Raw genomic sequence first — 12,707 nt, 5'->3', positions numbered from 1 at the left:
GAAAAATGTACTTAGTTGTTTCCCCAAAATAGCAGAGTTTTCAGTCGTGAGGGCTAAATTTACCTCATTCGATATCGTCCATGCATTCGCGCCCATATATACTGGTTCCCCTGAAATCCATGTCTAAAAATAGGATCCAATTTTAGGAGACAGTGGATGGGTTGATAGAAAAGGAGGGAAGTAAAGGGAGAGAAAAAGATTAAAAACAAAAAGCTTCATATATTTCTGCTTGATCTCTTTCGGGTACTCCACTAATTCAAAGACTGCTCAGAAAACTGAGGGAATTCAGAATGAAATTATTGACTCATCTTTCAGTTCTTTTTCTGTCTTGCTCTTTAATGACAAGGCTAAAAGAGTGATTGGGCACGTTAATGTGGAGACCGACTTATTGCTTCGGATGGAAGAAATTCGGAAGGAGCCAATTCTTCTCTTTTATTTACTCTCTTTTCCTGGCTTTCCTTATGCTGACACGTGGCCAGTTAGTGCAGGGACCAGAGACTAGAAACCAGAATCACTTTTAAAGGCAATCCGTCGGACAATGTGTTTATTTCCGTGTGAGCAAGCAAAACGTGTTTTTTAAACGAGAAAAGAAGATGCATGTGTATGGTTTCCAATCCTCTCGTAAAGAAAGGATACACCACTCCTGAACGACACCTCTCATAACAGAAAGATCCTGAGGATCTTTTTTGAAATAGTAATCATATTTCTGAGGAAGTCTTCAAAGATTGGATAGTTGGCCGGATACAAAAGCCATTGTCTCAAATCCCACTATTTCTTAAACCTTTAAATTATATCCTCTTAAGCTGCGACCCTGGGAGAAATGGAAGGATAGCAAACCAAATAATACCGTTTCTGCTCTTAAGACATTTCATCCCATCAGTTCTTTCTAAGGTTCCCGCCCCAGCAGGAACCCCAACTACCTGGAGGCATTTTTTTCTGCAACGACCAGGAAAGATTTCCGAGTGGAACTTTTCCCCTGACGTCAACTTCTCTCCTTTTCTCTTTCCTATTCTTATAAAAATTTTCAGCTCCTCTCCTCCTTAAGAAAAGATGAACTACAGTCTGAGAGAAGGTATTTCAATGCTTATGTTTAAGGAAAGACATTATCTGTGAAGAACTTTTACAAAACACTAAGAAAAAGACTAAAATCTCATTAAGAACAAATTAACAGCAGGTCACAAAAAGAGGATACCCAAAATAGCCAATAAGCAATTTAAAAGGTGCCTAACATAATATGCCCTGAGGGAAATGTAAATTTAAAAACCGAATGAAATAATACTTCTCTTCACTGGAATAAATTACCTAAGATATAAGCATCTGAATGCAGAGTTCCAAAGAATAGCAAGGAGATAAGAAAGACTTCTTCAGCGATCAATGCAAAGAAATAGAGGAAAACAACAGAATGGGAAAGACTAGAGATCTCTTCAAGAAAATTAGAGATACCAAGGGAACATTTCGTGCAAAGATGGGCTCGATAAAGGACAGAAATGGTATGGACCTAACAGAAGCAGAAGATATTAAGAAGAGGTGGCAAGAATACACAGAAGGACTGTACAAAAAAGATCTTCATGACCAAGATAATCACGATGGTGTGATCACTCACCTAGAGCCAGACGTCCTGGAACGTGAAGTCAAGTGGGCCTTAGAAAGCATCACTATGAACAAAGCTAGTGAAAGTGATGGAATTCCAGTGGAGCTATTTCAAATCCCGGAAGATGATGCTATAAAAGTGCTGCACTCAATATGCCAGCAAATTTGGAAAAGTCAGCAGTGGCCACAGGACTGGAAAAGGTCCGTTTTCATTCCAATCCCAAAGAAAGGCAATGCCAAAGAATGCTCAAACTACCACACAATTGCACTCATCTCACACACTAGTAAAGAAATGCTCAAAATTCTTCAAGCCAGGCTTCAGCAATATGTGAACCGTGAACTTCCAGATGTTCAAGCTGGTTTTAGAAAAGGCAGAGGAACCAGAGATCAAATTGCCAACATCCACTGGATCATGGAAAAAGCAAGAGAGTTCCAGAAAAATATCTATTTCTGCTTTGTTGACTATGCCAAAGCCTTTGACTGTGTGGATTACAATAAACTGTGGAAAATTCTGAAAGAGATGGGAATACCAGACCACCTGACCTGCCTCTTGAGAAACCTATATGCAGGTCAGGAAGCAACAGTTAGAACTGGACATGGAACAACAGACTAGTTCCAAATAGGAAAAGGAGTACGTCAAGGCTGTATACTGTCACCCTGCTTATTTAACTTCTATGCAGAGTACATCATGAGAAACGCTGGACTGGAAGAAGCACAAGCTGGAATCAAGATTGCCGGGAGAAATATCAATAACCTCAGATATGCAGATGACACCACCCTTATGGCAGAAAGTGAAGAGGAACTAAAAAGCCTCTTGATGAAAGTAAAAGAAGATAGTGAAAAAGTTGGCTTAATGCTCAACATTCAGAAAACAAAGATCATGGCATCTGGTCCCATCACTTCATGGGAAATAGATGGGGAAACAGTGGAAACAGTGTCAGACTTTATTTTGGGGGGCTCCAAAATCACTGCAGATGGTGACTGCAGCCATGAAATTAAAAGACGCATACTCCTTGGAAGAAAAGTTATTACCAACCTGGATAGCATATTGAAAAGCAGAGACATTACTTTGCCAACAAAGGTTCGTCTAGTCAAGGCTATGGTTTTTCCTGTGGTCATGTATGGATGTGAGAGTTGGACTGTGAAGAAGGCTGAGTGCTGAAGAATTGATGCTTTTGAACTGTGGTGTTGGAGAAGACTCTTGAGAGTCCCTTGGACTGCAAGGAGATCCAACCAGTCCATTCTGAAGGAGATCAGCCCTGGGATTTCTTTGGAAGGAATGATGACGCTAAAGCTGAAATTCCAGTTCTTTGGGCACCTCATGCGAAGAGTTGACTCATTGGAAAAGACTCTGATGCTGGGAGGGATTGGGGGCAGGAGGAGAAGGGGACGACAGAGGATGAGATGGCTGGATGGCATCACTGACTCGATGGACATGAGTCTGAGTGAACTCCGGGAGTTGGTGATGGACAGGGAGGCCTAGCATGCTGCGATTCATGGGGTCGCAAAGAATCGGACACAACTGAGCGACTGAACTGAAATGAAGAGAACTGATAACATCAAGAGCTGTTGAGTATGTGGAGCAACTGGAATAGTCACTCTCACACTGCTGATGAGACTGTAAACTGGTGCACACACATTAGGAAACTATTTGGAAATACAGACTAAAATTAAATATACATATAAGCTATGCCCCCACCCAATAAAAAAAAATCCCAACTGCATTTATACCCAAGAGAAATGCATGAGTATTTTCCTTGAAAGACATATACAGGAATGCCAGTGACCACATTAGACATTTCAGACCAAAACTAGGAGCAGTCTAAAAATACATCAACAGTAAAATGGATTTAAAAGTTTTGATGCATAGTATTCATACAATGGATTACTACGAACAACGAAAAAAGAACTACTGATACTAGCAACAATATGGATGTATCCAACTTTTAAAAAAATGAATGAAAAATCCATACTAAAATTAGTACATATTGTATGATTCTACTTATATTATTTCAAAACACACAAAAAACTAATCCATGGTGATAGAAGTTAGAGAGTGGTATTGATTGGGATGAGTCACAAGGAAGCTACCGGGGGTTGAAATATCATTTATCTTTGCCAGAGCTATTGATTACATGGCATGTAACCCATGAGGCTGAATAATGAAATTTCATCCATTTTTGTTTATATTAATTAAGCCTCAATTTAAATAACAAAAAAAGAAGAGAAGGAACAAAAAAGATCTCCTTGGATATCTCTTTGCCTCCAGTACATCTTATCTCTTTATTAGTATTTGAATTTCAGATTGTGGTCTGCAGACTGGTATCTGGCTAAGAATTGTTTTCTACCCATTTGAGAGCATGAGGAACTTTTTATATGAAGTGGACAATACCAGGACATAGGACTACTTTTGTTGAATACAGTAGAAACAATTTCAGGGGCTTTCAGAATTTCAGAAATAATAATCTCTGGAATGAGGAAGTGACAGCACCTGAGAGGCACCTGCCAAGTGAATTTTAATAAAAATTAATAAAATGTGTAGGGCTTCCCAGGCAGCTCAAATGGTAAAGAATCTGCCTGCAATAAAATGTGTATATCTGGACAAGCTCTCAAATCAGTCTCTGATTCAGAAAGAGTTGAGCTTTTTGCCTTTAGCTAAAATTTGGTGGGAGTGTAAATTCAGATACAAGTCTTTAGACAGTTACCTCTAAAAAATATTTTAGATTCTCTTACAGATTCTTTCTCCCTCAGCATTCCTCTACCAATCCAGGGTTTTACCCACTACCACCAGCAGTGCACCTCGCCCCCAATCAGACCAAGCCTCAGCTTATGCAGGGGAAAGGCTGAGCTGGAAACTTAAGGAAAGTAATTAGAACGATGTGGAAATTTACACATGAGTGTCTCAACATGGAGATTAAAATGCGTGGAAATGAGACTATAAGTGTGCAAAACTACTCTGCAAATTCCATCAAGGAGCACACAGAATGAAGGAGAGAGAAAAAAAAAGAAAGAGAGGAGCCCAGCTCACCCAAGAAGGAAGAGGTGGGGTGGGGTGAAGTGCAGGAAGAAAAGGAGAAAAGGGACGGAAAGGAAGGGGCAGAGGAAAAGCATCCTCAAAATTACTAGGATTTGAGGGGAGTCTGGGGGTCCAGGCTCCATATCTTCCCGTCTCTTCGTCCAGGTATGAGAGGAGAGATGCGTTCTATCAAGGGATGTAGGCTTGTCGCAGAAAAGGATCTGGCTCCTCTAGTCCAAGACTATCTTGGCTTTGGGAGCGCCTCGCAGCTCTTTGCATCGTTGGATGGACAAGTGGAGTGCCTTGGGGACGTACTTGAGGTGAGTTTTCATTTAAAGTCCCGGAACCGCTGGGATGGGTAGCTTGGAAGCTGCACAGATGCCCCGGTTTTCGCGCTTGGATGCTGTGGGACAGTCGAGCGGTGGCAGCTGCAGCTTTGAGATCCAAGGAAGCGTCTTACTTAAGGCTTTGCTTGAAACGCGAAATATGAGAAAGTTTCTGTTGCTCGCTCCACATACTTCCAAATCTTTCTCCTGAAGAAACTCTTCCTAACATTTGCAACAGGCTCCTTTACTCCTTACATGATGCTAGGAGGAGTCTCAAAGGAGTCTGAAGAGCAGAACAGGAACTGAAGACCTTGGTTGCAGAAAGCCAGTCACAGAACAAAGGGTGATACCTACAGAGGAAACCACTCTCCCCTCACTCCTCGTACAGGCACAAAGGCAATATAGAGGAGTCCTTCACAGGCCAAGGGGATGACCTCAAAATTGGCTGTACAGGTGACTTGTGACAACTGATGGACAGTTATAGCTTCCTCTGGAGATTAAGAAAAGGAGAGGGTGCATTATGGAAGATCTCCAGGTTTCCTGGCTTCTGTAGATGGAAAAAGAGACTGTTTTCTGAACATTTAACAGATTTCTTGCCTGGTTTTCCCTTTTGTGGTTGAAAAAAAAATTTTTTTTTAAGTGTATCCTCCTGTGGATCTCTGCTTAGGCATTGTGAGGCCAGAATCTGAAACTGTACAAACAGCTCTAACCTGGAGATATGCATTGTTCAGTAGTTTGGAAGAAGGGTGTCCCTGGAGAGTAAGTAGATTGAGGTTGAAATGGATGTATTGGGATTGGGAGTACAAGAATTCATTATCTATCTGTGGAAAACAAAGAAATGACTTTTCCCCTGGATTGATCTTGGACCCTGGAGTTCAGAACGTTTGTCATTTCAGACTGGAAACTTCCCTAAAATACCCGTGTGTGCTAAGTCTCTTCAGACTCTTTGCAATCCCATGGATTATAGCCGGCAAGGCTCCTCTGTCTATGGGCTTCTCCAGGCAAGAATACTGGAATCGGATAGCCATGCCTTCCTCCAGAGGATCGGATCAAACCCGTGTCTCTTATGACTCCTGCATTGGCAAGCGTTCTTTACCACTAGTGCCACCTGGGAAGCCCCTTAGAATACCCAGAAAAGCACTATTTCCCTTTATAGATTTCTGCTGAGGTGACTGCTATCTTTTCCTCATTTATCATTTGTTTGTAGTTAAACAACTTTTATGTAAGCTCCAGAGTCTGAGGGTCTCTGATGGAAAAAGTGACCACCAGTGCATCAAGTTGTTAACCACTGGCAGTGAAGTCTAGTGAAATATTTTAGTGAAATCTTCTTCAGCCTCCTGCAACCTGGGTTAGGAAGGAGCTAGAATAAAAGAACCACAAAAGAACTTGAGTGCTTAACTTTCTGACAAGGAATCAGGTGGTCTATCCACTAGGTCAACACAGACCGCCACTTGCTGATACTTTCAGATTCCATACAAGTGGGAATTGGATGGTTGGGAAAACTGCTACTTGCTTTTTATAACTTTTTGGTGGCGGCAACTGCTGAGAATGCTTAGAGAAATTCGGTAAATAACAGAGCTAACAATGGGTAACCTTAGTGAATGGGCACGATTCCTTCCTCTGTAAGGTTGAGAAAGAATTGCCATAGCCAAGAAGATTGAGTGTGACAAAGATATTTCAGGAAGTAAGAGGTCTTAGGGTACGTGGGCAAGAAGAATATATGAAAATGTGGGTACTGGGGATGGAACCCAGTGTCTCATGCATGCTAAGCACTGAGCCATACCCTCAGGTCCTCAGTGAGTTCTCAGAAGACTTTTCATACCTTCTAGTGACCAGCATTGCATCTGAAGACCAATTTATCAAAACAAAACAACCTTAAGTTCAATTCTGCTATTTCTAAACTTCTTAGCTTTATCCTCTCTCAGGCATGGTTGTTCCAGGAGAAAGAAACCTTAATGATAGAAAGAAAGGCACTGTTTCTGATTCGCAGTCAGCTTACGAGGAACTTGCTTCAACGTTGGATTCCCATCAGATTAGATTGCCTGAATTGCACTTCCATTCTATCACTTGGGTGAGTCCTGGGACAGAACATTCTCCTGCAATCTTTTTAAATATTCTCTGTATTCTTTGGGCTCTTGGATACATTACATACTCCAAAAAATAAAATAAAATTTACTTAAGTGCATGTGAAAATACTCCAATTGAATATTAATAGAAAAAAATCTAACTGTATTTCAAAAGGATAATATAACCTCATTCAAGAGAAAAATAGAGAACACATCCAAGTAAATGTTTTACACAGTACTTTATGTCAATTGTAAAGACAAGAAAAAAAAGCAAACAAGTCATAACCTCTGTGTAGAAGGGTTATTGTTTGTAGTGTTAAGGGTATGTCAATTCTGATATTTTGTATGAATTTTACTTTTGTTTGGTATGTGTGAATTTACCTTTGTGTGATTGGGGAAATGAATACATATATTGTTGAAATTCAGGGCTTTCACTATGGGGTGAAGGAGGTAAGTAACAAGTAACTGTTGGCACTGGATAGGAAATGTATATATGTGTGTGCATGCAAGTATGTATGTGTATCTGTCATTTTCCCTCTAGATCTGTCTAATAGGGCTAGGAAAGCTAATACCTCAGTATCAATAAGTAATGCTAGCCCAATATCTTGATTTTTGAATAGTGATCCCCACTAAAAGGAAAGAGAGCTACCAGTAGGATTCACAGACTCTAGGACTGGACCAGAGATAGTATAAGATGTACCTAAGATGACTTTATTTTTTGGGCTCCAAAATCACTGCAGATGGTGACTGCAGCCATGAAATTAAAAGATGCTTACTCCTTGGAAGAAAAGTTATAACCAACCTAGATAGCGTATTGAAAAGCAGAGACATTACTTTGCCAACAAAGGTCCATCTAGTCAAGGCTATGGTTTTTCCTGTGGTCATGTATGGATGTGAGAGTTGGACTGTGAAGAAAGCTGAGCACCAAAGAATTGATGCTTTTGAATTGTGGTTTTGGAGAAGACTCCTGAGAGTCCCTTGGACTGCAAGGAGATCCAACCAGTCCATTCTGAAGGAGATCAGCCCTGGGATTTCTTTGGAAGGAATGATGACGCTAAAGCTGAAACTCCAGTCCTTTGGGCACCTCATGCGAAGAGTTGACTCATTGGAAAAGACTCTGATGCTGGGAGGGATTGGGGGCAGGAGGAGAAGGGGACGACAGAGGATGAGATGGCTGGATGGCATCACTGACTCGATGGACATGAGTCTGAGTGAACTCCGGGAATTGGTGATGGACAGGGAGGCCTGGAGTGCTGCAATTCATGGGGTCACAAAGAGTCGGACACGACTGAGCGACTGAACTGAACTGAACTGAAGGTGCCTTTCCATACTATAATATAAGTGCTCAAAAATCATGAGGATAATTCAAAAGGATCCAGAAACCAACCTGAAGGGCCTCTCACTGGTCAGATCAGGGGCACTCTGAGATGAATAATGACAATAAATGATTACAATCCTTGGATACTTAAATGAATAAATGTGGAAGAAAGGAATTTTTTCTTTACAGTGGTATGCCAACTAATAAATGCAGGGGAAATAATGAAGTTTTAAAATCACCATTTACATGGAGAAGGAAATGGCAACCCACTCCAGTTATTATTGCCTGAGAAATCTCATGAACAGAGGAGCCTGCCAGGCTACAGTTCATGGGGTCACAAGAGTTGGACATGACTTAGCAACTAAATGACAAAAACATTTGTGATATGTCTGGCTTTCCTACTGTTATGGATTGTCATATCATTGTGGTTGGAAAATAAAGTTAGAGTAATTTCAATTATATTAAATTTGTTAAGACTTGTTTTGTGACCTAACACATTATCTATCATGGTGAGCATTCCATGTATGCTTGAGAAGAATGTGTATTCCAGGGGTATTGGATGAAATGTTCTGCATATGTCTGTTACGTTCATCTGATCTGATGTGTAGTTTAAGTCCAATATTTCCTTATTGATCTTAAAATGGGGAGATTACTTTGGATTATATGGCTAGGCCCGATGTACTCACAAGTGTCTTTAAAAGAGAGGGACAGAGGGATTTCACATACAGGGAGGAGAAGGCAGTGTGACCACGGTGGCAGAGATTGGGGTAAGGCCGCCACAGGCTAAGGAATGCCACCAGCCACCAGAAGTTGAAAGAGGCAAGACTGGACACACACACCCCAGAGCCTTTGGAGGGAGCACCACTCTGCCAACACCCTGATGTCTATCTAGTGATACTAACTTTGGATTTCTGGCCTCCAGAAGGGTAAAAGAACAAATTTCTGTCGTTTTAAGCCACCAGGTTTATGCTAACTTGTTATGGCCTCTGTCGGATACTAATAGATTTGTACTCTGGCCAGCTGTCTTGAGGGGTTTTGAGGGTCATGAAGTCTAAAGAGTGCACCACTGAAACGAATGTCTTAGGTTCCTGTGAGCAGGCAGTAAGTAAAAGAAGAAAATACAACTCAAGTCACAGCTGGAGGTGCCGGGGATTGAACCCGGGGCCTCGTACATGCGAAGCACACGCTCTACCACTGAGCTGCACCCCCTCCCTGAGTCACTATCTGTGAGGGTTCTTCAGGAAATAGCTCACTGCATTCTGTGGGCCTCTTCCCAACTGGTGTTTGTTGTTTTAGTAGTAGTATGTGTTGCAGCAGGATTTACGACTTCTTTAAGACAAAGGAAGTCAGGGAGTTGTGAAGGATACTGATTCTTTAGCAAATAAAACTTGAAGTGGAACAAAAAAATACTGAAAAAGTGTCAGAAAATTGACCGAGTTTTCCTTAGATAAAACACTTATTGCTATTTGATGTTTGCTTTACAGGAATGTTAAGGACAAGATTTTAATGGGAAACCCCAGGTGAAAATAAAAATCACCATCAATTCGTTCAGCGATTTATTTCCAACACTCTATTCATTTTTGTTACATCCTGAAGGCAACTAAGAAGGTTTATAGAATGGTCTAGGAGAATAGTGCTCAAGGTATAAATTAAACGGGCAGATTCAGGGATGGAAAGAAGCGTGGAATTTTAAAAGCAAGTTAGTAGGTTGTAAGACACAGGTTGGAGAGACCTACTGGATTTACAGAGCAAGAAACAAAGTGGGAGGCACAAAAAAGAGAGACCCATCACTCAAGAAATAGGAAGAAAAGCAAAAGAGAAGTTAGTTGTTCTTTTGCATCCTTGGCAGTGAAAGTAAGGAGTCTTAAAAACTGGCGATTCGTTTCATATATGATATTATACATGTTTCAATGCCATTCTCCCAAATCATCCAACCCTCTCCCTCTCCTACAGAGTCCAAAAGACTGTTCTATACATCTGTGTCTCTTTTGCTGTCTCACATACAGGGTTATTATTACCATCTTTCTAAATTCCATATATATGCGTTAGTATACTGTATTGGTGTTTTTCTTTCTGGCTTACTTCACTCTGTATAATAGGCTCCAGTTTCATCCACCTCATTAGAACTGATTCAAATGTATTATTTTTAATGGCTGAGTAATACTCCAACTGGACCAGGCTGTGTACCCTGCATTAACCACATGTTACTTTTATTGTATTGCATATAATCTTTTGAAATTTCTACCTTATATTTCCTATGGTTTTCTCATACTAAGTTCCTGACTTTTCCACTCAATCCTCTTCTCCCTTAAATTACAGAGGTGAATTTCCTTGGAGAAGTCTACGATTGGAAAGGGGGAAAAAATTCCATTTGGACCTTAGCCCTAATATAATACATAAAACTAGTGGTGAAAATTCATGATATTCTTTTACATGTTTAGTCTATTTGCCTTTTGCAACTTGATGAATTCCTGTGCTTCAGTTCAGTTCAGTTGCTCAGTCGTATCTGACTCTTTGTGACCCCATGGACTGCAGCACGCCAGGCTTCCCTGTCCATCACCAACTCCTGGAGCTTGCTCAAACTCATGACCATCAAGTTGGTGATGCCATTCAACCATCTCATTCTCTGTCATCCCCTTCTCTTCCTGCCTTCAATCTTTTCCAGCATCAGGGCCTTTCCCAATGAGTCAGTTCTTTGCATCGGGTAGTCAAGTATTAGTTTCAGCTTCAGCATCAGTCCTTCCAATGAATTTTCAGGACTGATCTCCTTTAGGATTGGCTGGTTGGATCTCCTTGCAGTCCAAGGGACTCTCAAGAGTCTTCTCCAACACCACAGTTCAAAAGCATCAATTCTTCAGTGCTCAGTTTTCTTTATAGTCCAACTCTCACCATGATTACCAGAAAAACCATAGCTTTGACTAGACGGACCTTTGTTGGCAAAATAATGTCTTTGCTTTTTAATAAGCTGTTTAGGTTGGTCATAACTTTACTTCCAAGGAGAAAGTGTCTTTTAATTTCATGGCTGCAGTCACCACCTGCAGTGATTTTGGAGCCCCAGAAAATAAAGTCTGTCATTGTTTCCACTGTTTCCCCGTCTATTTGCCATTAAGTGATGGGACCAGATGCCATGATCTTAGTTTTCTGAATGTTGAGCTTTAAGCCAACTTTTTCACTCTCCTATTTCACTTTCATCAAGAGGCTCTTTAGTTCTTCAATTTCTTTCATAAGGGTGGCATCATCTGCATATGTGAGGTTACTGACATTTCTCCCGGCAATCTTGATTCCAGCTTGTGTTTCATCCAGCCCAGCATTTCTAATAATGTACTCTGCATAGAAGTTCAATAAGCAGGGTGACAATATACAACCTTGACGTACTCCTTTTCCTATTTGGAACCAGTCTGTTGTTCCATGTCCAGTTCCAACTGTTGCTTCTTGACCTGCATACAGAGTTCCCAGGAGGCAGGAAAGGTGGTCTGTTATTCCCATCTCTTGAAGAATTCTCCAAAGTTTTTTGTGATCCACACAGTCCTATGTTTGGAGCATGTGAATACATTTCTCTTAACATAGTAGATACAAGTGGCAAAAAGACATCATAAAATTGTACTTAGAAAACAAAAAGAGAGAAAATATGTCAACAAAATAGAAAATGACCTATTACCCCTATTAAAGAAAGTCTGGCTCCTGAGCGCTAGCTCTTACTCTTTCTTTGAAGAGGTAAATCCTAAAATTAAGACATTTAACTTGGGAAATATCTTATCCTACTTAAAATTTTGATGAAATCAAAACTACAATGAGATATCACCTCACACCAACCAGAATGGCTATCCTAAAAGAATCCAGAAGCAATATATACTGGAGAGGGTGTGGAAAGAAGGGAATCCTCCAACACTGTTGATGGGAATGTAAACTGGTTCAGCAGCCATTATGAAGCAAAATACGGAGATTCCTTAAAAAACTAAAAATAGAGCTATCGTATGACCCTGCAATCTCACTTTTGGGTCTATATCCAGATAAAAACATGATCTAAAAGAATACATGCACCTCAGTGTTCATTGCAGCACTGTTTACAGTAACAGAAGCAACCTAAATGTCCATCAATAGAGAAATGGATAAAAAAGATGTGGTACATATATACAATGCACTATTATTCAGCCATTAAAAATGAAATAATACCACTTGCAGCAACATGGATGGATCTAGAGATTGTCAAACTGAGTGAAGTAAGTCAGACAGAGAAGGAGAAATATCATATGACATCCCCTATATGTGGAATCTAAAAAACAAAGGATACAAACGAACTTGCAAAACAGAAAGAGACTCACAGACTTAGGGAACAAATTTATGGTTGCCAGGGGGGAAGAATGAGGGGAAGGGATACTTAGTGACTTTTG

The 12,707-nt window shown here is 40.6% G+C and overlaps 1 non-coding gene across 1 annotated transcript; it reads right to left on the bottom strand.

Moving 5' to 3' along the window:
• Positions 1-9,453: 9,453 nt before the first annotated feature.
• Positions 9,454-9,525, bottom strand: TRNAA-CGC (transfer RNA alanine (anticodon CGC)). Its single transcript has one exon. It is a non-coding gene; the product is annotated as a tRNA-Ala (tRNA).
• Positions 9,526-12,707: the final 3,182 nt, after the last annotated feature.

The sequence above is a fragment of the Bos grunniens genome, chromosome 23, assembly GCF_055505025.1.
Source record: "Bos grunniens cultivar Pamir isolate PY7600 chromosome 23, Bosgru_T2T1.0, whole genome shotgun sequence".
NCBI lineage: Eukaryota > Metazoa > Chordata > Mammalia > Artiodactyla > Bovidae > Bos > Bos grunniens.
This window is presented reverse-complemented; position numbering and strand designations above follow the sequence as displayed.